This window comes from Ursus americanus, chromosome 17 (assembly GCF_024610735.1).
Source record: "Ursus americanus isolate L20-20 chromosome 17, mUrsAme1.1.p, whole genome shotgun sequence".
Taxonomy (NCBI): Eukaryota; Metazoa; Chordata; class Mammalia; order Carnivora; family Ursidae; genus Ursus; species Ursus americanus.
In genome coordinates, this window is record NC_142143.1 from 17,658,035 (window position 1) to 17,683,865 (window position 25,831).

At 45.7% G+C, this 25,831-nt stretch overlaps 1 non-coding gene and 1 pseudogene across 1 annotated transcript; one reads left to right on the forward strand and one right to left on the reverse strand.

Moving 5' to 3' along the window:
- The first annotated feature begins 927 nt into the window (after positions 1-927).
- On the forward strand, positions 928-25,778 carry LOC123780595 (putative tetratricopeptide repeat protein 41 pseudogene; annotated as a pseudogene).
- Positions 24,682-24,789, reverse strand: LOC123780959 (U6 spliceosomal RNA). The gene has a single exon (XR_006776554.1). It is a non-coding gene; the product is annotated as a U6 spliceosomal RNA (small nuclear RNA).
- Positions 25,779-25,831: the final 53 nt, after the last annotated feature.

Genomic DNA, 25,831 nt, shown 5'->3' on the forward strand with positions numbered 1-25,831 from the left:
CAGGGCTTTATTACTCACATTCATATTATTAATATTACATTTTTTTTGAAATGAGGTGGTAGTAGTAAGATAATGTGTCATTAACTCTCATTTCTTGCACTGGACATTTAAAAGATTATAACCAACTGGTAGATTCTTATGTGTTGAAACAGTTTTGGTAGAAGAGTGATTTAAAGTAGTGAAGTTTCTGTGCCCCTGAACCAAATAATGCTGAACCAGTAAAGGGAATTTAAATTCAAGTCGCCAAGCAAAAATGTGCCAAACGTAATATTAACAGATGTCTGGTCACTTTTGAATTCAAGGGCCACATAGATAGTCTTTTTAGGTGTTCATTTGAATTCTAGATAATACCCTCCCCTGGGAACTTTAATATATGCAACACATTGTCATGTTATTCTTACCTTCAAAAATATTTATTTACTATTATTATTTTTAAAGGATTTTATTTATTCATCTGAGAGGGAGAGAATGAGCTGGTGAGGGGAGCTGCAGAGGGAGAGGGGGAAGCAGGCTCCTCGCTGAGCAGGCTCCCCGATGCGGGGCTGGATCCCTGGACCCCAGGATCATGACCAGAGTTGAAGGCAGATGCTTCACCCCGACTGAGCCCCTCAGGTGCCCCCAAAATATTTATTGCTGCAAACGATAACAACCTCTGAAAACATATCCCCAAACTTATTTTTAGTTTACCACGTTTCCCAATAAATATTTCACATCATTTTATGAAAACTTCAATTCCCTAAGAGAAGAAATGACATAAAGCATGCCATCTTCTGCAAGTACCTTATGAAATGGCCTTTCCTGGGTGGCCATCCGGCTCCTGTGTTCCCTCAGCAGTGGTGTCCTTTTCACTTTGTGCAGAGTCAGTCCTTGACAGGGATGCTTCTCGAAGTACAGAACACTACTGGAGAACTCTACCTTGAAATAGGGATGACTGAGGAGGGCTTCCACTATTTCCAGAAAGCGTGGTCCAACCTGATGGAGTTCTCACCCAGCGCCATAAAAGACAGCCAGGACTTCGTGAAGCAGAAAGGTATGGCAGACAGGTGTGGAGTGGGTAACCCTTTGTGTTTCGGAGTCGGGCTCCTGGGCTCATCCCAGCCACCAAGAAAGGGGAGGTGGCTGGGAGTTTTGTGGTGGGCATGTGAGGGTTGACCAGTAAGCGCTCCTCTTGCGACAGTGCAGCCTTTGGGGCTGTTGAAGGCGGATGGAGACACGCGTTAGAAAGGGAGGCTGTGAGCAAGGCAGGGGCCGTGCACATGACCCTGAAGCCTGCTGTTCTGGGTTTAAATCTCACCTCTCCACTCCCTGGCTCTTTGCCTTTAGACCAATGACTCGACCTTTCTGGGTCACGTTTTTCGTGTGCAGAAGGGAGGGATGAGAGGAGTATGTGTTGTGCACGTGTGAGACGGCAGGTGTTCGTAGGAGACCGTGGCGCACGCAGGATGCCGCCTGGCATGCAGTCCCGTGCTCCCGGGAGCCCGCTCCTTGCATTCTCCCGCATTTGATGCCTGAGGCTCTGTGGTACCACTGATAGAGCAGAGACAAAGAATTTAAGCATTTCTGTCCCACTGATTTACAGTCAGGCTTGACTAAAGGATTCTAGGCTTATACCATATTTCAATGGCTCTGTTAATTCGCTTTTGTGGTATAACAAGCCAGCCCGAAAGGCAGCCATTTGAACAGCAGCTACTTACTATTGCCCACAGGCTTGTGGGTTGCCTGGGGGATTCCACAGGTCCAGGGTGGGCTCAGCAGATTAAGGCTGGGCTCGTGCCAGTGTCCGAGATCCGCTGGCAGGGCCATTGGCGCTGGCTGGTCTACCAGGGCTTCCCTTAGATGTCTGGCTGAGGTGACAAGATATATATATCTTCCTATATAAAACAAAGGATGTTTATAAGAATGACTTTTGATAGCACAATGAAGTAGCCAACATTATCATGCCCACACGTGTCTCATCCTCCAGGAGGATGGCCAGGGCCTGTTCGCTTGGCGGCTCGCAGGATTCCAAAAGGGGGGGGGCACAAGCCTGAGTGGAGGCACCACCCTCTTCTGCGGCATTCACCTGGTCAAAGCGAGTCACCAGGCTTCATTCAAAGGGAGAGCAAGACACTCCACTTGATGGGAGGAGGTGCGGAGTGGCAGTGCTGAGGGGAATGGGGTACAGATTGGGAAGGGGGGCTGCTGCTGTTTCTGCAATCTACCACCATGGCTAGAAGATCAAAGGTCACCTTGGGCAAGCTACTTACCCCTCGCTAGATCTCATGTGTAAGTCCATGTTTAAGGTAATAGTTCTTGTTCGTGGAATGCTTGCTATGCATAAGGCTCTTTATGCTCAAGACCTTTTATCCTTGAATGCACCTCATGTGGTATGTATTGCTACCCCCATTTTACAGACGAGGAAACTGAAGGTCAGAGAGATAGAATAACTTAAACTACGTCAGCTCTCACAGCCAGCAGGTCTGGAGCTAGGAGTCCGAGCTGGACAGATCAGGCCCTAAAGCCTATCTGCAATAACTCTTCACTGTACAGAATCTCGTCTAACATTGACATTTATGAAGCTGTAGTCCTCGATATACAGATTATAGCTTCTAACGTACCCTAATGCAGGCAGAGCTGGTCACAGGTATGCTGGGACCTTGGTGAGCAGAGGAAACCAGGGTGGGAACCAGGGACACTCAGGTGGGTTCTGGGACTGGCCTTCCAAAGCCAACTGGGCAGTCTAAAGTGCAGAGCTCCGAGGAGTTGAGCAGACCTTGGCTTGGTGCAAACAAATGTGGCTCCCTAAGGAGTCCAAATCAGCAGGAGGGGTGGGGTCCTGCGGGCAAAGGATGCTTGGGGTAGACCAGCATCCTTAGCGGCAACTTTGGTGGGAACCCCCTGTAGTTCCAGCATCTGACCAGAGTCAGGTCGGGATTCAGGGCCCAAGCAAGCAGATGAAGGGGGAGGGGTGAGGATTCCAGGCTGGCCAGAGCTGACACATGCAAGAACTGTTTCCTGAGCACCTGCTGTGTGCCAGGTGCTCTGCTGGACAGGACAGTCACCAACTCTGTCCTCTGAAGGAGGCAACACATAACGCACAATAATCGCAGGTTAGAATAAATGCAATGAAAGATACAAACGACATGTGGATAGAGCGTAAGCAGGGGGAGGGTCCACTTCTGAAAGGTCCACAGGCCTGTCTGGCTGAGACATATGGTCCTGGAAGAGGGAACAGCCTGTGCAGGGCCCTGAGGTGGGAGGGACTCGGCCTGTGTTAGCGATGGAAAGAGCCTCCCTGAGCAAAGGGCAGGAGGCAGCTGGACCCAAATTATTTAGGGCCTTGGGTAAGCATTTGGATTTTATTCTTAGTGAAAGGAAGCTATTACAGGGAGTTAGGGTAGGCATGATGTCATTTGATTTCTATTTTGAGATTACTTTTGTTGCATGGACTACATGGTGGGTAAGAGGGGACATAGGGAGACCAGGTACATGTCTGATGCCCGAGTGTAAGACGTGAGGTCCTGAATGGAGGTGGGGTGGAGTGCAGTGGGCACAGGGCAGTGAATGAGATACCAGCGATGATGGGAAAGATGCTTCTTGACAATGTCATGGTAATCCTTTATACTTAGACTGAATTCATAGCGCAGGAAGTGAAATCTGCTGTTCTTTCCTGCTACCAGTGGTGTTCTAACACCTTCTGGGAACATTGTTATGGCTTTTTCTCTTCCTAACAGAGTATGGCTTAGAAGACACTTTTCAGCATTTTAGGAGTCTGTATTAGTGTCAGAATAGAGAACTCTTAATAAAGGAGCAAAACGGTGGGCCTTTGCAGCGGGTACATTCCCAAGGCGGTATGGATCTAGGGATAGCTCATTAATTATTAATTGGGTTTATGGGGCTTATTCATGTGCTTCTTATTGTAAGGCTGTATTATTTTATTATTTCTTATTGCAAGGCTGTACTGGCAGCCTTCGGTAGGACTCGGTTACCACAGTGACGACTGGTTTTACAACATCCACACTCTTACTTAATTTCCGATCTATTCATTTGCACAGCAGTCTCAGAATTCAGTTTCAATCCATTGTCTTAGCTCTTTGGCCTTCGTAATTGCTGTGCACACAAAATCATTGTATGAAAACCAATCCCCATGCAATGCAGGCCAGTCACTGATTTATTAAGAGAAAACCTGGCTATTGGCGGTGATGAAGCAATGATATTAAGTGCTCTGCCTGTTGACATCTTAACTCTTTCGCAGAACAAAAAACCGTAAGCATCATCATCTTTGCCAACATGTATTCCCTGCAGGCAGAGTGCTGAACAACCTGGCAAAGTCAGCAACTGAGAAGTACTTAAAAGAAAATCACATTTTGGAATGTGCTGCTGAAATTTCCAGCTTACTGGACAACAACCCCCGGGATCGGGCTACCATGAAATACACCGAAGGTGTTCTGATGTAAACACGTGTTTTTTTCTTGAAAAATTATTGTTTTCTGTACTAGCTTTTATTGTTAAGATCGATGTTCTTAACCCCCACTTGTTAATCCATTTCCCACCTGACTGACTGGGTGAAGGCATGCCAGATGTTAGCATTTCCATCCTCTGCTTCAGTGCTTCTCAACCAGGGGTGATTCTGCCCATCAGGGGGCCTTGGGCAGGGTCCGGAGGCATTTTAGATTGTTATGACTGGAGGGGTTGTTATTGACATCTAGTGGGTAGAGGCCAGGATGATGCTAGACAGGATACAGTACACGGGACGGCCCCACAACATGCCGCCAGCCCGAATGTCAACTGTCCTGGGAATAGTGCCTAGTTTCTTCACATGTTCCTTATTATATCACTTTGAAGATTTTGAATCTCTACCATTATAAACTGCTCTGCTGTTCTGTATCTTCCTGTATAAAACAAAGGGTGTTTATAAGAATTACTTTTGATAGCACAATGAAGTAGCCAACATTGTCATGCCCAGTAAATACACACATGCGTTTTATTTTCAGATTTGTGGCTGGAAACACTTCTCTTGCAAAAATGAGATTTCAAGAATGCTTAAATATCAGGAGAAGTTTATTTGGCGAGAAAAGCATCCTAGTTGGAGAAATTATGGAATTTTTAGCAGATTTACAATTTTTTCTATCAGAAGATAGTGAAAGGCAAGTTTTTAAAAAAAGATATTAAAAACTATTTATTTGAGAGAGAGAGAGAGTGCACATGAGTGGGGTGGGGAGGGGCAGAGAGAGAGAATCTCAAGCACAACCCTGAGCTCATGACCTGAGCCAAAACCAAGAGTCGATGCTCAACCGACTGAGCCACCCAGGCGCCCCAAGGCAAGTTTTTATAAAATATTTCAAATAGTGTGTCTTCTTTCCCCCCCGAAAACACCAGTGGCAGGGAGGTCTGGGGTTGAGCCATCAGGGGTGTCTCACTTCTTTGGCTGTAGCCTTGTTCAGAAACCTGAGGGGCTCACCGTGCCTGAGAATTGTATCCCTATGTGTCAGGAGACTGACTGTAATGTATTTGAAAGGAGCTCTTAGCCCACAAAGTGCGTAGAGGTTTTGGCAGCAGGAAAAGGAGTATGATGTCGTTGTGTTTTTCTGCATCATTCCCAGGCCTCGTGAGGAAGATGGACAACTGACCCTTGAACCACACAGGTTTGCACTGCGTGGCCCCCCTTGTATATGGACTTGTTTCCATAAATACAGTACAGGACTATAAATGCACTTTTCTCTTCCATATGATTTTCTTCCTAACATTTTCTTTCCCTAGCTTACTTTATTGTAAGAGTACAGTATATAACACATAGAGCATACAGATCTGTGCTAATTGACTGCTTATGTTATCAGTAACCCTTCCGGTCAACAGTAGGCTATTAGTAGTTAAGTCTCGGGGGAGTCAAAAGATACCGGATTTTCAACTGCACAGGGGGCAGTGCCCTAACCCCGCATTGTTCAAAGGTCAGCTGTATTCACTTCCCGCCTCTCTGCAGACCTCAGTTCCACTGTCTGTGGGGCCACATCCATACGTCTGCCTCCTGCAGCCCCAGGCCAGAGCCTGCGGTGTCTCGGACATTCCCTCTCTGTTTTCCTGCTAACTCTTCTCTCCCTGGTCAGCAAGTCCCCTTGCTCTCCTGCGATGTTGGGGGCTTTCTTCAGCTTCCCCCACAAGGCATTGTTAAAGCTGTTAGAGAAAAAATTATTCATAATGATGTAGACAGGCCAGGGCCAGGGACCCAGAGGGGGTCCTGCAGGACCAGCCAAGAGGTCCTTGGCTTCAGGAAGGATGGAAATTGAACACGAGCCAGCAGGAGGTGACAGCAGAGTTTATTGAAGATACATATAGAGAGAGTGAGAGGTGTGTGTATGCAGGAGATACAGACAGAGCGTCCAGGAGACTCGGAAAGGAAAATCATGAGTCTCATTTTTGCTTTCGGTCTGGGGGTTTTTATGGAGGGTGGTATTGTGGTGTACATGTCCCCTTAGGCATCCAGGAACCAGTTAGAACCAAGATGAGGGCTCAGGTGTTATTTCTTGGAGCCAGGGGGCCTTGGCATTGAGATGTTTGGTACTGGTGGTCTGGAATACACGTGTGATGGCTTCATCCAGTCATTTCTCACCTGGTCTTTTCTTAGATGTTATCTGTTCTAGAGAAATCATTAATTCCTTGACCCTTACAAGGAGGACATAGGCTATTTGCATTATGAAGCATGTGTGGAGTGGGGTGTGGGGTGCAGGTCCTAGCAAGAGTAGAAGCCAGAAAAAAGTTAAGGAAAAAGCAACTTCATTCACAGGGTCCCTTCGTTTTCTCTGTCTCAACAACAGTTGTTAAGGGTAAGGCGAACTTCACTCAGGTCCTACAGTAGGAGTTCGCAGAGGGGAAGAGAGATTGGACCCAACCCCAAATACAAACAGAAGTTAGGCAGAGGGGTGTGGGTGGATGGAAAATTACAGAGAGGAAGCGTTGAGGGGAGGGGATTCTGGCTCAATGGACCTAACAGGATTCTTGCTGAAGGCAGGCCAGGGGGATCACACCTCACCTGGAGTATGATGGGAATGAGGAACCCAGTCTGATATTGAGGGCGATCAGACATCAGGGGTGGGGGTTTCCTTAAACTGACTTAGCAGGAGTCTTGCTAAGATGGGACAATGCAGAGATGAACACAGAAGTCTAAAAGTTGAGGCCTACTTGAGAAAGAGTGAAAAAAGCCTGAGCAGGGTTTGGTCAAGGGGAGATCTTTGTCAGTTTCTGTGTTTAGGAGAGGGGTGTAGGTATTATCTTGTGGATGCCATCAGTGTTAGCATCTGCAGGGTCTGACCACTTCTCTTGACAGATTGGAGGAGAGAAGGGTCTTTGTAAGTCCAGAGAGACAAACACACCACACCCTTCCTTTGGCTCTGGCTTATACCCTTTCCCAGCCGAGTCAGCTGACCGAAAGGTTAAGTTATGAAGTTGTGAAGTTTTGTTTTTGTAGTTTCTGTCCCTCGGCTCTCTGTTCCCTGTCTTGCTTTTCACTTTCAGCTTTCCACTTGCCTGGAGATAATTTCCCTCTTACCTCTCCCCAGGAAGGTAACCTCTTCCTGCATTTGCTCCCAGGAGGATATGATGTTGCTAATTTTTTTTTAAAGATTATATTTATTTATGTGACAGAGAGACAGCCAGTGAGAGAGGGAACACAGCAGGGGAGAGGGAGAGGAAGAAGCAGGCTCCCAGCCAAGGAGCCCGATGTGGGACTCGATCCCGGAACGCCAGGATCACGCCCTGAGCCGAAGGCAGACGCTTAACGACTGCGCTGCCCAGGCGCCCCGATGTTGCTAATTTCTAACACTTAAGTGCAAATCCATATTTAGCCATTCTCAGAGTATTTACCTGTAAAAAAGTAGCCCAAATAAGGGAATGCGTAAGGGTACATTATAGGTGCCATATAGTAGCGGGGAAGTGTCGGGCTTTGGGGTCTGAGTGCCTGGGTTCAAATTAGTAACAGTAAGAACTTAACATCTTGCTATCTCATTCATTTCTTCATTGGTAAAATGGAAGTGGGGATAGTACCTTGCTCACAGGATGGTTGTGAGGACTAAGCGATCCTGTATGGAAAGTGATTAGCAGAATGCCTGGCACGTACCGAAAGAGTTCATTAAATTGAGTTCTTAGTATTACTATTTTGCTCCCCACAGGGTAATTTTTTAGACACTGGATACAAGATAAGCCTCCTTCTGTTCCTCTTAACACCAGCATGGAGAACAGAGACAGGACTCTTCTTTGCAGAAGCAAAAAGCGTGACAGTAGAACCATTGCCTGGTGAAAGAAAAATCTAAACACGTAGCTTACTGTCTGAGTCATCTATGCTGCCCGGGCTGCCCCACCGCAAATCCAGAGCTGGTGGGGTGTGAATCACAGACACTTAATATTGCTCGTCCATTCCACAGGGATGGCCTCTGTGGCAGACGACCTGACCATACTTGGATGCCTTTTGCCCAGCCGTCACTGGCAACAGTCAACCTTCTGAAACAGCAGAAGGTCTTTCTCCTTGTTGAAGGTTGCCCTTAGGTGACCACATCTTTTTTAACAGTAGTTAAGACCAGGAGCTATTTTGCTGTGCAGCTCGACTCACCTCTCAGACAGGTGTAGACCCTTTGTCTTTGTGGCTGGGGGCCCTGGTGACAGCTGCCATGCACTACAGAAATGATGCGTGGGATCCTGAGGGCCTGTGACATGGGATGATAGGGCTGGATAAATGAGGTCAAATTAAAAAGAAACGGGACAGAGAGGAACGAATAAACTGTCTTGAGAGGAACAGTAGTATGTTCTCAGTAAAATGAAAGCCATCTTGACTTTGTATGCATTCATCGGCCACCTCGGCAAGGTCAGGCTTCTTCCTCCCTCCCCATTTCCTATCATTTAACTTCTACCGCTACCCAGCTCCATTTTGTCTACTCCAGCGAAAGTCATCAGGAACAGGTTAAATGTGTCCCTTGGTACTTTTTGATCTTGTTGGCCTTCTGCTGAAGAATGGTGTTGATGACTCCCTTCCCAAAGCAACGCTCTCCTGGTTCCTGAGATACCCTCCCTCCTGGCTCTCTTTTCCGACGATCCCTGCTCAGTTTCTTCTGTGGCTTTCCTCCCCCGCCCCGACTCTTGTCCAAATGGTGGCACTGTCTTGGGTTCAGTTCATGGATGCTGTGCTTGGATACTGGTCTCAGTCTTAGCACCCCAGCCTCACCTGTGCCTAGGGCTTCAGCCCTGAGGTGCTGGCTTCTCGTCTCCATGTCCTTCCCTCTCAGACCTCTGTCATCTATTGGACGTCTCCACTGGAGTATTCCAAAGTATTTGGGCATTTCCGAGTCTACATTCTCAAGACTGAACCCATTCACCCCCTCTTCCTGATGAAATGCATCTTCCTTCTCCTGTTTCACCCAGTGTAGACAGCATGGTGTCATCTTAATTATATTTATGATCAGTCACTATGCTAAAGACATTACATGCTTTTTCTCACTGAATCCTCAAAACAATTTGTTATTCTCATTTTGAACGTGAGAAAGCTGAGGTTCAGGAGATTAGAATGCTTGCCCAGCTTTTAAGTGGTAGAGCCAGGATCAGCACCCAGGGAGTCTGGGCCTCACTAACCACTACCAGGGCTGCCTGACTTGAGAGCTCATGCTCCTAACCACGTCACTCTACTGCGAGCACGACAATAACTCGGTGATCCCAGCACCAGGGCCACAACATTCAGTGTGGCGCCCAGCCTTGGCAGGTCTCCTGTCTCATCCAGGCCCGCGGCATCAGCTCAGACCCTCGCGCTTCCCATGGACTAACTGGCCTCCCTGCCTGTAGCCCCGCCTGCTTCAGCTTCCCCTCCACACTTCCAGCCAGGAGCATTTTTAAAGTGCACGTTGGATCCCATCATTCTCTTAATGAAAACGGCACTATTCAAGTCCAAAGCCCTTCGGTTCGCAAGCAGTGCCCTTCATGAGTGGCTGGTCCTTTGTTTCACTCTTCAGCCTCTGCTCCAACCTTGAGAAGTTCTCCGAGAGCAATGATTGGTCTTACTCATCCTGAGCCCCAGCCCTGAATGTTTGTTGAATGAATGAATGCAGTGCTTCTTTGATGCAAAACTTTAATTAAATTTCTCTCTTCTAGATTCCAAAGGAAGCAAGCAATTGAATATTATAAACAAGTGATACAAATAAAGGAAAATGCGGGGACTTTCGCCAACTCCTCACTCGTCAGGAAGCAGCTAAGCATTAGCCTCAGTGACACCTTGTGTAAATTAGGTAATTGCTGATGTGTTTCTATTAGAAGTGGGTGACTTTTCCCTTTGACCTGCATACCTTGGTTATATTTTAAAATGTCTTCATTTTTGAAGCAGGCGGCTCCTGTCCCACAGACTTTCAACTTGTTTACCTCCCCTCATTAGGAGCGTGTCTTAGTCTCCTTGGGCTGCTAGAACAGAATGCCATAGACTGGCAGGCCCGAACAACAGAGATGTATTTCTCAAAGTTCTGGAGCCTGGGGAGTCTAAGATCCAGGCTCTAGTAGACTTGGTGTCTGGTGAGAGCCTGCATGCTGGTCCATAGACAGCTGTTTTCTCACTGTGTCCTCACGTGGTGGAAGGAAGGGCACTTCTTTTATGAGGGCACTAATCCCATTCCTGAGGGATTCACCCACATGACCTGATCACCTCCCAAGGGCCTCATCTCCAAATACCGTCATTTGGGGGTTAGAACTTCAACGTAAGGATTTTGGGGGCGGGCACAAACGGTCCATAACAGAAAAAGATCTTTTCTTTTTTCAAGATTTTGTTTTTTTGAGAGAGAGACAGAGAGAGAGCACAACAAGGGGAGGGGCAGAGGAAGAGGGAGAAGCAGGCTCCCCACTGAGTGAGGAGCCTGAGGCAGGCCTGGATCCCAGGACTCTGAGATCAAGACCTGAGCCGAAGGCAGACACTTAACTGACTGAGCCACCCAGGGGCCCCAGAAAGAGCTCTTCTAGAAGTCTTTCCATCCCAGCTCTCACTCTTGTAGGTGGGGTACCATGCCCAACCACACCCCTCTCCTGTCAGGGTAGGTTCCCTTCTTCCTCCCGATTCTGTTTTAAGACACTGTTTGTATAGGAATAGCCTGTTCGAGCTTATTCCTGTGATGCTAAAGTTAACACGTGGCTGAAAATCACAAGCGGCTCTTCGCACGGGCCCACCTTTGATTTTACATACAGCATGTAGGACGCAGTGCCTCAGACCTGGCCCGGAGATTTGAAGGCACTTTCTGATTAAAGATAAAAATGAAAAACTTAAAATGAAATGAAAATTAAAAACTGACAAAAAAATTTGCTCTTAAACCTGCCTGGGAAGGGAGGGGTTGGGCGCATTCCCTCCTCTTGCTACTTGTTGTTTCTGTTATTACCGTTTTGCTTCCCTTCATGGGAGAAGTTCCGATCCTTTCTTTGAGTTTCTTCCACCAGAATATTATTATTGCCTGCGGTTTCTGGTGAATGCTGAGTTTCTTCTTCACTCGCACTGCTGTTACTGAACCCTAAAGTCAGTTTCGTGGGTCTGATGCCCAGTTAGCCAGTCTGAGCCACCGGGTTAGGAGCAGAGAAAGCTTTCTTATCTGAAGGGCAGCCGGATGGAAAGGAAGGTATCGGTCTCAAATCTGCCTTGTCTTTGCTGAGCCTAGGGACAGTTTATGTGAGGCTAACAAGGTATGTGGGGGTTGGGGTAGAGACCGGATGGGCCTCAAAACTTCGCAAGGAAAGGCTCAACTTCTGAGATATTGTGCTATGGGGACATCTGGGCTCCATCCAACGGTCTCAGAGGGTTCCCTGTTGGCTTCGTGTCTGAAAACAAGCGTTATCAGGTAGCTTCCCTCCTTGGTTCCTGTAGCGAGTGCTGGGAAAAGAAAACAGGGACAAGGTTAATGATTCTTGCAAGGCCTAGAGGAATGTGCTTACGTGCAGCCCGTGAGGTTACAGTGGAGGAAGGGCCTAGTGACAGTTCACAGAGATAAAGAAACATATGCCCCGGTCAGGTGGAATTGATTCACATTTGACGGGCAGTCTGCCAGGCCTCATGAGAGAGGGGTCCTCCTCGCCAGGCTCTGCTATAGTCAGGGACCAGAGTGACCGGGCCTGTCCTTCCCTGCCTCACTACTAATTTGGCCCAGGACCCCATTAGCTTGTTCTGCAGATAGGGGCCACACGGTGAGTTCTGTCCTTTGCCTGGAGTGTCGCTGCCAAACTTGGGAATTGAGGACATTGGAGAGTTGAATTGGGGGCTGCAAATAATGCTCGGACAGCAGGCTGGAGGCCGGCTGCAGCTGGTGGGGGGGGAGGTGCCTCCAGTGAGTGAGTTCTTAGTGTGCCAGGTAGAGACCTCTCAGCCCTTGGGCTGCTTTATTTCTTCCAGTCGATTAGACCAGACATCTCAAGTGCCGTGACTAGAAAAATTTTGGAATACTGTCAGGGGTCAGAAAATCTCATTGCCACAGGCATGGCCAACTTCCACCTAAACAGGTTTTCAGCCCAGTGTGATTTTATCTCTCGGGATAGAAGTCTGGAGAAACCTAGACTGTCATGGGGGGAGGAAGATTGGGGGGTGGGGAGGGGGCGCAGGGAGCACTACTGTCATTTAGTGGGTGGAGGCCTCGGGTGCTGCTAAACACCTACCGTGCTCAGGACAGCCCCCAACAGCAAAGAATGATCCAGGCCAAATGTCAAAGTGCCAAGATCAGGGAACCGTGAGTTAATCAACCACTTTCCCCAGCGTGCATGTCTGTTGTCCGTTTTGCAATAAAACATGACTGCTTTCAGCCTGGTCATTTGCTAAGGAGGAAGAAGGCTTTAATACTTGCTATCTGCAGAGAAAGACTATTTTCAGTCGATAGATTTAGGAGTGCGTTCATGTGTGTGTGTGTGTGTGTGTGTGTACAATATTTTTTCAGTAATAGAGGTTTCTAGGCTGAGTGCATGAAGGATTTTGTTTGCAACCAGAAAATACAGATGCAAATCTATATAAAAGGAACCATACACTTAATCGGATTGCTTTGTATTACGAGTTTGTTACCAGACTTGGTGTCTGGTCTATGCCGGAATATAACACACTCATTTACTCTCAGGTAAGAAGTTCATGAGCGCATGCATTCCACTTACACGTGGGAGCACTCAGCAACGAGTAACTCCAAGGGGTGGTTAGGACTTGGGGTCTATGTACCTGACTCAGCAGGGGAAAGGGAAGGAGAGAAAGGATAAGGGCTCTTAAGGGAAAAGCAAATTATTTTTTGGAAAGATAAATGCACCCTTAGGAGAATAAATGATGTGTAGTTTGTAACAATTTCTAAGTGTGGTGCCAGTTTCTTGTGTCCTGGAGAGAAGATGTGAGTTGCCTTGGGGAGGGAATTTATAATGCTTGAGTCCTTTTGGGGGACTCTGCTTTTAGGCACATACAGGATTTCAAGAACTCAAATGCCTTAAGCTCAAAATAATTCTTATGTCATTAGGAATGTGGCATGCTTTGGGGTAGTATATTCGGATCCCCTTTGCCTACCTTTAACGGAGAATGTCCATCTGAATGGAATGTGCTTGAGTGGACTCCATAAAGTAAGAAGCAAGCCAGAGCCACATATACTCCCGACTCCTCACTATTTGCCATTGTAAACCAAGCCTTAGGCCCTCTGTAGTAAAAGTGTTACCTAATGTCAGTCATCAGAGCACTCCTTCGACGCTAAGTAATTTTGCATTGAGAAGAAGAAGAACCATGATATACCGGTAATTACCAGTTATTTATTCAGCACACATTTATTTTAATCGCTTTATATATTGCAGTACAGGATGGAATTGTAAGGATGTTTTATCTTGCCCGACTAGTTTGTAGATCTGGGGTGCTTTGGGAGAATTATGCACCCTATAAAGATAAACAAGCCTCCTACTGTCCCCCATCCTCCTGGGAGCACTCACTCAGCCCGGAGCTGTCCTCGCGGATGAGCAGGTCCAAGTGGTGGCTAACACAAGTCGTTGCTTGCATCTGTCCTTGTGACTATGGACTGGAGGCTCCTGTATGAAACTGTTTGTTCCCTTTGTCTCCAGCTTGTCTCCCTTGTGGGGCCAGTTCCTTGGGTGCTCTGCAGTGGGCTGCCTATCACTTCGAAGTTGTCCCTTAGGTCCTTCAACATAAATTTTATGAATGCCATATGGCCTGTATTTCAATTCAGATCATCCTACGCATACCTTCTAAATTTGGGAACAATCTGTCTCGGTCTTTTCTGGATGCAGTAACAGACAAACAGGTGGAAACAAGGTTCCCTGTGCTCGAAGGACTGTCCTCAGTGTACCCGAGATACGAAAGCAGAAGACAACTTTCACCTTTCACTAAATGCTTACTTTGTTAGGAGGCAAAACAAGCCTCTAATAAAAGATGTAACATGTGGAAGATTTAGAACATGGCCTGGTTGGAGGAGGCTGAACTGGGTTTGAGTTCTAGCGTGGCTACAATCAGGCTTGGGGTCCCAGCAAGTCACAGGCTCTCTGGCCTAGGTCCGTCTCTGGCCCTATCTATAAAATAAGGGGGTTGAGTTCTTTGAGGCCCTCTACAGAGTTAATAGTTCGCGCTTAAACGTAAAGGAAGACAATGATCAGTCGCGGGAGGTTTTTCAGGGAAAACCTCTGGGGAGGAACCCTTAAGGAAGTGGAGGGTGTGGGGCGCCTGGGTGGCACAGCGGTTAAGCCTTCGGCTTAGGGCATGATCCCAGCGTTCTGGGATCGAGCCCGGCATCGGGCTTCTCCGCTGGGAGCCTGCTTCTTCCTCTCCCACTCCCCCTGCTTGTGTTCCCTTTCTCCCTGGCTGTCTCTCTCTCTCTGTCAAATAGATAAATAAAATCTTAAAAAAAAAAAAAAGGAAGTGGAGGGTGTGAGCTGGCAGAGGAGGGGGCACTTCTAGGCAGAAGACCTGCATGAACCAACGTAGGAATAAAGAAAGATGTGGAGGGGAAAAATTGGGGGCTGTCATGAGGAGCCATGAGAAAGGGTGGGACAGGATGTGAAGAAGCAGGAGAGCAGGCAGTGGTGGGAGGCGGCGGCATGTGCTTGTGCGTCTGAAGGTTAAGTCTGAAGAAGACTGGGGGGCCCGTGATTCTCTCATGGGCTCATTCTCCTTAGGAGATTGTTTTAGAAACTATTTACAATTATCTAGAGCTCATTAAGACTGTCTAAAGTCTGTCTACAAGTTCAGAGTGAAGCAAATTCCCTGTCCCCTCAGAGGTCCTTGTAGCTGGACTAAGAATCAAGTCGACACAAGACAAATTAACAGGAGAAAATCAGATTTAATAGCTCACAATTGGGGAATCCACACAGACATAGACATTCCAAAGACAGGCAAAATGAGGTATATATGTCACCCTGAACTAAGGAGAACTGGGACTTTGGCGGAAAGGAAGACAATTCACAGGGACAGTAAAGAGCAGTGTTTGGTAATTGGGTGGTTGCCCTGCTGTGCCCAAGGGTCACTCGGATAAAAGTCTCTGCTAACAACCCTTATTCTGGGTACGACCCCTGTTTAGATTCTTCTGTGTAGTTGAGGGAAGGGCAGAAGTTTCTCTGGAGACTGCATGGTCTCCACTGCCTTGAGTTCAAAATAATCTTCATTTCAAAGTGGCTCTTCTTGGGGTGGCCTGCCTCAGGCCTCCACCATCTTTGGTAAATCAACCCCGATGCTCATTACCTCTTCACATCCACTCACCCAGCTCTATTTTTCTTCATGGTACTTAGTATGACTACAGTTATGTATTTATTTGCTTGTTTGTTTGTTTTTTAAATTTGCCTCCCTTCCTAAAAAGAAGAGATTTGATCCGTCTTCCTTACAGTGTATACCTAACTCTTAGAACAGTGGAGGGCCCTAGTAGTTGCCCAGTATGTGTTTGCTGAGTGAGTGGGTGTGTGATGGAGTAAAGGCCTTTGCTAATTCAGATTTCCCCTTCCCCATTTGGAAGGCAAGCACTGATTATTAAAGGTATTTTATTTTTAAAGATTTATTTACTTGGGAGGGGGCAGAGGAAGAGGGAGAGAGAGAATCTTAGTGGACTCCCTGCTGAGCAGGGAGCCAGACACGGGGCTCGATCTCATGATCCTGAGACCATGACCTGAGCTGAAACTAAGACTCAGACGCTTAACCAGCTGTGCCACCCAGGTGCCCCAAGGGCATTTTAAATGTTAATTACTTGTGTTATCATTCATTCATTTAACAAGTATTTACTGCACCCTAAAGCAGTAAAAACAGATTTTATTTAGGACTGTTGCAATAGGGGAAAAGGGACCTCAGTACAGAAGTGGGCTCAACTCTGAACACAGCATGGGCAAGTGGGAATGTATAGCTAAGGAGCAGGGAGGGGGTCAGTGGATAGAAAATTACTGAGAGGAAACATCAGGGGTAAGAAACTCTGGCTCAATGAACCTAACAGGGTTCTTGCTGAAGGCGGGCCTCATCTGGGGTGTGATGGGGAATGAGGAACCCGACGTCCAGGGTGATCAGACATTGAGGGTGGCTAAATTGACTTAGCAGGATTCTGGATGAACCTGGGCAATGCAGAGATGAACATGGAAGCCCGAAGTGAGACCTAGTTGAAAAAGAGCTCGAAGAGCCTGAGTAGAGTTTGGTCAGTTGGAGAATCTTAGGTGACAATCTGTGTGTTAGTTCCTGGAGCTATAGCAGTGAGCTGGACGGAGAGAGACCAACCCTGCCATTACTGAGCTCACACTGAGGCAGATGGCTGTCAGACAACTAAATACAAAACAGTGTAGCTGTGTAGTCCTATGGACACGGTGCTTAGACAACTGGGTCCACAGGAGCTTCACTCTAACTGTGGAAAATGCTCTCATGGCAAAATACAACCACTAACAGGACCTTGATCTGTTGGAGGGAGGGGATACATTGGGGATGCTTCTCTGGAAGTGATGCTGATACTGAATCTGAAGGATGAGAAATCACTTGCTAAGTAAAGAGGGGTAGGGTGGGGAGAGTCATCCAGGCACTGGGAACAGAATTTGCAGAGCTGGAAGGAGCTAAAAAGGCCAATGTAGCTAGAATGCAGAGAGCAATGATAGGAAGAGGGTGCCCGAGGAGGATGTCAGAGAAGTGTTGGGCCGATCACAGTCCCCAAGGCCTGGTCAAGGATTTGGGATGTCACTGTATGAGCAGTTGGAAGCCAGTGCGAGGTTTTTGCAAAGCAGAGGGACTGTGGGAGACCTGGGGTCATCATCCCTTTAATGTAGCCTTCATGAGAGATTTCTAACACAATATGCCATGCCAGAATAATTCAGTGAGCCAGAGTCATGAAGAACCTCAAAGGATCCGTTTTTTTTTTTTCTTTTTAAGTTGGGAGGGGGGGGTCAGAAAGAGAGAAAGAATCTTAAGCAGGCTCCATGCCCAGCTCAGAGCCCTATGCGAGGCTTAATCTCACGACCCTGAGATCATGACCTGAGCCAAAGTCAAGAGTCTGATGCATAACCACTGAGCCACCCAGGCACCCCCAAAAGGATCCTTTTTTGACATTCATTTTCTATTTCTTTCCAGTGTGAGTATTTTGACCTCTCAAACAGACTATGAACTCCCAGGGGACAGTGGCCTTGTCAAAGCATGAGAAAGAGTGCTAGCCATAGGAAGTGCTCTGGCACTGCAGGAAGGGTGTGGAAGGGCATCAACAGGTTCTGTTCAGGTATTTACACAGTTCCCCGAGCATCCAGCAAAAGCAGTCACTGTGCTCCCGGCCAACAACATTGAAAGAAATGACCCCAATTGCATTTTAACCTATTGAAAACAATCGTCTTTAGTAGACTTTCCATATTTTGGTTTAGATTATAGATGAACAACGATAAATTACTAGCTTGAAAGTTTTTTGGCACCTTCTTAGTCTTTTATTATTCCATTTGATCAACGTGTAAAATCCAGTGTAATCTTGCAAGCTGGAAGATAGTGGGCTTCCAGCAAGGATAATTCAGATTTTAATTATAGCGTTTTTTATGCATGAAGTTAGAGTAAACACATATTAAGATGATTGGTTTGTGAGGAGCAATACATTCTACATTTTGTTTCTTCTTCTGATTATAGTTTTGTGAGACACTTATTCAAAACTGAAATCTTTCTGCATCATTTATCCTTTACAGCTTGTCTCCCCTCAATTTCAATCCAGTTTCAAAACAAATCTGAGCCTACTAATCTGGTTAATTCTAGAGATTTTAATACTAATCCTGACTTTGAAAAGAGGATTTTTGTGATTTGTGTCCCAAGCTACTTCTTTTTTTTTAAGATTTTATTTATTTATTTATTTGACAGAGAGAGAGAGACAGCCAGTGAGAGAGGGAACACAAGCAGGGGGGGTGGGAGAGGAAGAAGCAGGCTCCCAGCAGAGGAGCCTGATGTGGGGCTCGATCCCAGAACGCCGGGATCACGCCCTGAGCCGAAGGCAGACGCTTCACAACTGCGCCCCCCAGGCGCCCCCCAAGCTACTTCTGACACAGAGCCACCCTCCTGTTCTCCTTCTCTGATAAGTGCTTTAAATCCGCCTTTTGAAAAATGATTTCAGTGGGAACGTGGCTTTTCATATTCCATTATATCAAGCTGAGTGTTCTGTACTGAATTGTTTATTTTGGAAGAAGTATGGTAGATGAACTTGATGTTACTTCCCTCTCCCTGGGATTCTTTTAAAAAAGAAATGCCAACCATCGCAGTCAAATTTAGAAGGAAGAAATTAAACAAAAGCTCTAGTGGGTGACTTTCAGTAGGGTGAGTCAGTCCTCTCTCTTCATATGATTTTTAAATGCTCGGCTCAGCCATGGTCCTTTTCACTACAGCAGTAGGTCCCTTAATCCAAAAGGTCAGGCAAGTGATATAGACAGACTGTTTTTTTTTTTTTTAAATAATTGGATCCTCTGATTGCAATTAGATGTCATCTTTCTCAAAATGCATCACCCACAATTTCCAGTTTTGGCTTCTGTAAGGTGAGACCTTAGACAATAGTGATGCAGTCTGTGCTGGATCCTTCTAGATTGCTACCTCTTTCTTCCCTCATGCTTCTACTGTTGCCTTGCCCTGGAATTTCAAAGAATTCCAAAGCATTCAGCCTGTTTTTCAGAGAAAACAACTCTCCTTCATTTCACATTAAATATCTCATCAGTTTGTACCGTACTTAATTTAGTTATCAAAATGAGACTAACAACCCAGTTGACTCTTGGTCACGCTAGAACCCAATAGTGAGGAGCAGAAGGCTGTCAGCACAGCAGAGATGAGCCTACTAGCTGCAGGCACTGAGTGTGTCCTGGGCATCAGCTAGCATGTTTTACAGAGGAATTAGAGGGCCCTGGTGAATCCAGCAGTCTGAGGCATGTCTGTTAACAGGGCTTCCTTTCTACTTGTGTAGATTTCATCATTTTTATCTATTTATTTATTTTAATTAATTTATTTTTAAAGATTTTATTTATTTGAGATAGAGAGAATGAGTAGTGGGAGGGTCAGAGGGAGAAGGAGAAGCAGACTTCCTGCTGAGCACAGAATCTGACCTGGGGCTTGATCCCAGGACTCTGAGATCATGACCTCAGCAGAAGGCAGATGCTTAACTGACTGAGCCACCCACGTGCCCCAGGTTTCATCATCTTTAATGGATTATAAATTTGTAGATACTTTTGGTTGCAGGAGAATGTCAAATAGCCCTCACAAGTTTAGATTACTTTTTTTGTAGAGAGAGAGCATACAAGCCGGGGTGGGTGGGGAGAGGCAGAGGGAGAGGGAGAGAGAAAACCTCCCAACCCTGAGATCATGACCTGGGTTGAAATCAAGAGTCAGACACTAACCGACTGAGCCACCCAGGTGCCCTGCTCAGAACACGTTTTAACCTGGAAAGGACTCTAGAGATTACTCAGCTAATTTTAAAGCTGAGAAAATAGCAGATATGTTATATACTTACCCTGGTACAATTGATCAGAGAATCCTATTGATTAGATAATAAAATCATCGAGGCTCAGAAAGACCTATTGACATTCTGAACCTTGCAGCTAGTAAGTTGTAGACTGAAGACTTGGAGCCCTGTCCTCTGACCCTAAATCCCATGCTCTCTTTACTGTTTGTGAGCTCTTGGAGGTTGTAGCCTTGTTGGGAAGATAAGCACATAAAATTAACTGACATCAGGGGTGCCTGGGTGGCACAGCGGTTAAGCGTCTGCCTTCGGCTCAGGGCGTGATCCCGGCGTTATGGGATCGAGCCCCACATCAGGCTCTTCTGCTATGAGCCTGCTTCTTCCTCTCCCACTCCCCCTGCTTGTGTTCCCTCTCTCGCTGGCTGTCTCTATCTTTGTCAAATAAATAAATAAAATCTTTAAAAAAAAATTAACTGACATCAATGTGATATGTGCTGTGACAGACGTTGGTAGAAGGTATGGGGAAGCACATAAAAGAAGCAACAAGTAAGACTTCCCAGAGAAAGTGACTTGGCTATGAGTCCTGACAGGTGCTTATCTGGCAAAGAAGGTGAGGAAGAGCATTTCAATCAAGATGGATCCACATGAACAAAGCAAGGTTCACGGCATGGAAAAATCCTATCTACCATATTAAAGGGTTTGTCAGGGGAACTGCTGTAAGATTTCCAGCATGAAGGGTCATGAACAGATTTGTATTTTAGATATAATATTCTCATGGCTGAATAGAGGATGGGATTGGTGAGAGGGAACTGGAGAGTCTCTTATGTTAGTAAAGGACAGTAGAAATGGGGAGAAAGAGTTGTATTTGAGAATTGATTGGATGTGAGAGGTGAAGGAAGGAACAAAGGTATTCCCCAGTTTATGGCTATCGCGTAGGTCATTGCATCTTGGTAGACGAGGTTGTTGCCATTCCAAGATAGGAAGCACAGGCTGAGAATTAGGGTGGGAGCCATGATGAGCTAATTCAGGGCATGTTGAGTTTGAATCTCTTATCCACATGGAGACATTCAGTAGGCAGTGGAATATATGAGTCTGGGGCTTAGGAGCTAGAAGACCGAGCTGGAGAAACATATTTTGAAGTCTCTGGCATATGCTTGGTAACTCAACCTCGTAGAATGGTTGAAAGAGCTAAGAAGAATATAAGTCAAGAAGATGGCAGGAGATAAGACTTGGAAGAATGCCAGTATTTAAAGGGTGGGCAGAGTAAAGAGTTGTACCAAAGCTGAGGAAGGGCTCTAGAGGTAAGCTGAGAATCAGTCAAGTCATAGAAGCTGAGATAGGAGAGGCCTGACAACTGACCACCAGGTTGAGAGCAGACCACTGCAACACAGAGGTCACAGGGAACCTTCAGTTTTGGTGGAGTGGTAGGGACAAAAGCCTGTGAAGGAGAGAACAATGAATTTGTTCCATCTACCCAAAGGTGGGCTCTGCACAGGCCCTTGAATGGGTGGAATGAACTCATGCAGTACTGAGGCGGACGGGCGAGGTCCCTGTGAGAAGACTCGTCAGTGGTCTCAGTGGCGAGGGGTGGCGCGTAGGACCCCTCCACCCCCAAATGCACACCCACCCTCTTTTATTATTTTGTTTTGGGCAGAAATTGAAGGGCCATGGAGACATCCAATGGCAACTTTTTACTTTATTTGAGACAATGATGACTTTCTCCCTCCCTAATACGTTTGAAGGCCACATTTATTGAAAAGAATGAGAAAACAAGCTTAGTTTCTCAAACTGAAGGGCTTCTGACAAAGAAACTTTAGCCTTGGCATACTTATTGAACAAAAAAAAAGACTTTCAACAAAGAACTTCTAGATATTGCATAATCCTCCTTCCTCATTACACATTTGCGGCACGTCTTCTGGGCGGAGAATAGAGATAGTGATTGTCTCCACTTCTTAGCCCATTTACTCCCAACACAGCAGGGTGGGGGTGGGGGTGGGGTTGGTGGGGTGGGGGAATGGGGTGTGGGGGGTGGGGGGGTGGGGAGGGAAGGGAGTTCACTGTTGGGCAGGGTCCACAGAGCCATTCAGGGAGACTTCCTGAGAACCACCACCAACACCTGAGATCTTCCTTGTCACCTGGTGACAACCACCTGCACTGCAAATATGGGCTGAGGAGAAAGCAAACACTGGCCTGGCCTTGCAAAATCCCGCTTCTTAGGTGACAGCACATATTAGAGTAAGCATGAGGAACAGGCTTAAATTTCAGTAGAATAAAGACTAGACAAGGTTGTACTTTAGAAGAATACTTAAAAGGACTGAGGATTGTCTTCAGATAAAATATCTTGCTTTCTTTTTCCAGAGGAAATAGTAAAGACACCCTTTTTTTAAAAAAAATATTAAGCAGTAAAAAAGTGTGTGCATGGGGGAGGACTAGGAAAACTTACCACTTAAAATCTGAGAACAGATTTTCAAGGTAGTGGGTGGCACTGTCCCCCCTATTCCCACCTCTGATTCACATTCTGTCCACAAGTACAAAATAGAAAAGATGACTGATGGTTCCTTCTGACCTATATTTTTTGGAAAAAGCTAATAGGGAACCGATGCAACAGGGGGAATGGTGTTTTCTTTTACCCACTTCTAGAAGTTATGGAAGTGCTTGGATCCCAGCAAACTGGCTTTGAATCCCAGTTCTGCTGTTTTTTGGACATAACCTCTCTGAGTCTCAATTGTCTTACTGGCCGAAAGGGGAAAATAATGTCTGTCTGTAGGGTTATTCTGAGGATTTAATGAGATGTGGTATGCAGAACAACCAACAATGCCCAATTAATGTTAGGTTCCCTTCCCCTCCAGAATGAAGAGTTGAAGTGACAAGAGGTTCGGTAATTTCTCTCCAATTTTAGTGAACCCATCCTGGTCTGTCTTCTTCACTGGATTGGGAGGACTGACCAGGCTGGTACTGACCCCAAGGGAGGATGGGGTGGACTGCCCAGGCCTGAGGCAAGGATGTCCTTTTCTGGCACCTACAATGCTTGTTGCCAGAAAGAAGTAATTAGATCGTGTCTGAGGTCAAATCTATAGATACAGGTCCAGAATGGATCCTGAGGGTAAACGGGCCTGGGGAGCCAAGATGTGTCGCCAAGAGGGAGTCTGAGGAACAGAAGCCTGAAACTGGGCTGAGGACAGCGGTCTGTGTGACAAGTCAGAGCCTCTTAAAGGGCCTGGGGCAGAATGAACATTCTGTGGGATCTGGCTATTGGCATCCAGAGGATCTCTAAGAATGAGTTCCTGCTCAGCCACCAAAGGAGACCTTCTGGCTTTCTTCTTCTCCCCTTTACCTTGTAAGGCCAGTTCAGGCCAATGCAATGTGGCCATCCTGAGCAGGGTAATTCACAAGTGCATTCTGCTGTGCTAGATTGGGCCAGCTGGGAACATCATAGGGAGTTATGAAAATAATTTAAAAAGAAGCAAAATAGCCACAGATGGCCAAACAGAGCCAATAGCTACAACTGCCTACCAGATTTTGAGACCTGGGTTATGATTCATGAAGCAGAGATACAGAGAGAGAACATTTCTGCAAGCAGAAGCCACAGCTGGTCCTCAGAAGAAGAACATTCCAGTATGAAGGAAGGGGTGGTTTAGTATAGCAGTCGGGGACACGGGTTTGGGGATGAGGCAGACCCTGGATAGCAAGTTACTTAACTTCTGTCAGTTTTCTTCTCTTAAAAAGACAATGGATATGCACCATAAATTCTCTGGAAGGACACATGTTTTAGGAGAAAGCTGCACAGATGGGGACCGAGATGAGAGAGACAATTTTTTACTTCATATCTTTATACATTTTCATTTTGAACCATGTGGATGTGTGTCCTATTAAAAACCTAAATGAGAGGGGAAAAAAAGGCAAGTGATGATAGTTTATGCCTTACAGGATTACACAGGCCTGACAGATGACAATCACTCACATAATTTATGGTTGTTGTTATTATTATTAATATATGGACGCTGGCTGGGCCATCTGCCAGTGGTTTTCACGCTGACATTGTTGGCAGGCTCTTTGCCACATATCCAGAGTGACGCCCTATATGCCCTGGCCTTCCATTATGTTGATAGCCAGGGGTATAAATTCAGCTCCTTAAGAGCAGCTTTGTAAGTGGGTAAACTGAGTAAATGAGTATCACTAGCAAATTAGATTATAAAATACATATGTATATATTTTTACTTTTAACACCTTTTAGAGAATTAAATTACTGACAGTGGCACCTGGCATTGTATAATGAACACCTATAGACCCTTCACCTATATTCACCAGTTACATTTTGACCACGTTTGCATTCTTTCATACACACACACACCATATATTTTTTTTCTGAACTATTTGAACGTTAACTGCTGATACGACACTTACATCTGTAAATACTTCAGCTTGTGTTTTCCAAGTACAAGGACATTCCCCTACATGACTGCAATACAACAATCAAACCTAGAAACTTTAACCATGGCATAAGGCAATTTATCTAATGTGCAGTTTATATTCCAATGTCCCCGAGTGTTCTAGTAAATGTTCCTTATAGTTGTTTGTTTTTTGATCCAGAAACCTGTGTAAGATCTTCCATTGTATTTGTCTTCCTTTTAGCCTAGAACCTCTAAGTAGGCTTGTTTTATCTTTCATGGCATTGACATTTTTGAAGAGTCTAGGTGGGGTTCTGCTCTACCCTCCCTGCCTCAGAGTCCTTCAATTTGTATCTGATTGTTTCCTTATAATTAGATGTAGGTTGAATGTTTTTGGCAGGAATGCTACAATAGATGATACTCCAATGCCACTTTTTAAAAATATGGAATGCTTCATGAATTTGCATGTCATCCTTGTGTAGGGGCCATGCTAAATCTTCTCTGTATCACTCCGATTTTGATATATATGCTGCCAAAGTGAGCGCCCAATGCCATCTTTTATAAATTTTTTTCACCCTTCCCTTTTAAATATGTGAAACTAGGAGTAATTTGTAAAAATTCTAATATTTTTATTTTCACATATCCAGCAGGTCAGTTATTGATAAGTGACTCTGGTCACCACGTCATGACTGAAGCAGTGGCCTATTTGTACAGATCACTTGATTTAAGGGCGACCTACCTGGGATCTTCTCATTCATCAATCCATGGAATCTTGCAGTGAGTTTCTGTTCTGTGTCTCAAAAAGAAACATGCTTCTAAGGCTGTTCACCTTAGATATGTGACCTCTTGACAATTTTTGATCTTTTGCAGGCTTCTGAGGGAAATTGAGTGGATCAGGAGTAGGAGATGTTGGCCTCAAGGCAAGAGCCGGCAGCATTCTGAGGGTTCTAGGAATGGCACCTCGTTATGGGAACACTTGCTTAAATTAAACTACCACAGTGCTCAGAGTGCTAATACAGTGAGCTCTGTAATATGCATGAATGCAGATAAGCTACAGAGAGCTAAAAGCATGGACTTGGCATCTCACACAATTTCAGATAAATCCAAATGTGCCTCTGGGAAAGGGAAAAAGGTCTTGAGACCCATTATTTCTGTTTCTATTGAGGAGAAGACCCCACGGAAGACACAAAACAATGTTGAGCTATGGAATGGCCCAGAGAAAGAAGCTTCACTGAAAAAGCAAGATTATTCCTCTAAGATCTTATCTTTGGGTAAAATGGATGGTGTAGTCAAGCTTTCACGGCAAAGGATTTTGTCAGCTAAAGGCAAGAGTGAAAAAGGCCAAATCACCACAATTTACCCGCATCCCTTGGTAATAGGATCTCTTAGTACAAATAATCCCTTCTTCGTATCAGAAAAGTGGCTTTTTCATAGCCCAGATTACAGTTCAATTTCCCAGAAGAGTTTTTTTGAGGGACGACCTCAGTTTGAAACCAAATTGTTGAAGACCTCAAATGATACTAATAAAGTATAAAAATTACCATGGGCTTTTTTGTGTCTGTAATTTCTTTCTAGCTGTCCTTATTT